The sequence below is a fragment of the Nilaparvata lugens genome, chromosome 7, assembly GCF_014356525.2.
Source record: "Nilaparvata lugens isolate BPH chromosome 7, ASM1435652v1, whole genome shotgun sequence".
In the NCBI taxonomy this organism is placed as follows: domain Eukaryota; kingdom Metazoa; phylum Arthropoda; class Insecta; order Hemiptera; family Delphacidae; genus Nilaparvata; species Nilaparvata lugens.
Window position 1 is genome coordinate 16,990,155 of NC_052510.1, and position 964 is coordinate 16,991,118.

Consider the following 964-nt stretch of genomic DNA (forward strand, 5'->3'; position numbering starts at 1 on the left):
TCATACCTCAAAGGAACTATCTCAAATGCTGAAGAGTATGTTCTTCTGTAATTGTTTAATAAGGTTCTTGTAATGGATAGTGCTCCAAATTTGAAATAAACAAACTATTTTGCTATCTATGGATTGAAGATGAGGTGGCAGAAGGTTGAAGCCGCTTTTATCGGAGGATTTTTGTGTTTGTTCAGTCGAAGCTGAGGAAAATTTATATCGTTTATGTTTCTTGTGTTGATGTTGTAACAGTTGGATCTCTGTGGTAGGTTCGAATTCCTAGCCAGTATTACGATCTCCAGAATATAAGTTGATATAACAGTGAAAATCTTATTCCGAACAAATAACGGCTTGCAATGCTCAATTTGATTAGCCTAATCAATTATTCTGATTGCCATTTTCAGCAGTCTTAATATTGTCAAGACAATTTTGGGGTGCCGCTCCCAAGGCAATAAACTATTATAAACGATAATAAATTATTACAGTATTTGTTCTGGCAAAAACTTCCAGAAGCGTTGCCAGTAAAGGGTCAAGTCCACGGGATGAGTTTACAAGCTACAAGCCGGCTTTTTTACAAGCAGCTCGTAAACTGGCCCCGTGGACTCACCGCACTCGCTTAAAAGCTGCTCTTGAAAAGTTGACTGTGCCGGCGACTTAACACGACACCCGTCGGCTTTTGAGCACTAGCGCATGCGCATACTCCTCAATTAACAAATAACGGCTTGAAATGCTCAATTTGATTAGCCTGATTGTCTTTTTCTGCAGTCTTAATATTGTCAAGTTAGTTTTGGGGTGCCGCTCCCCTGGCAATAAACTATTATAAACGATAATAAATTATTACAGTATTTGTTCTGGCAAAAACTTCCAGAAGCGTTGCCAGTAATGATAGAAAAGAGCTTCCTAAATTTATCATGATTTTTATCAGAGTAGAAGGAAATTTTGGAAAGGTCAACTGATTACTGAAAACTATCTGAGA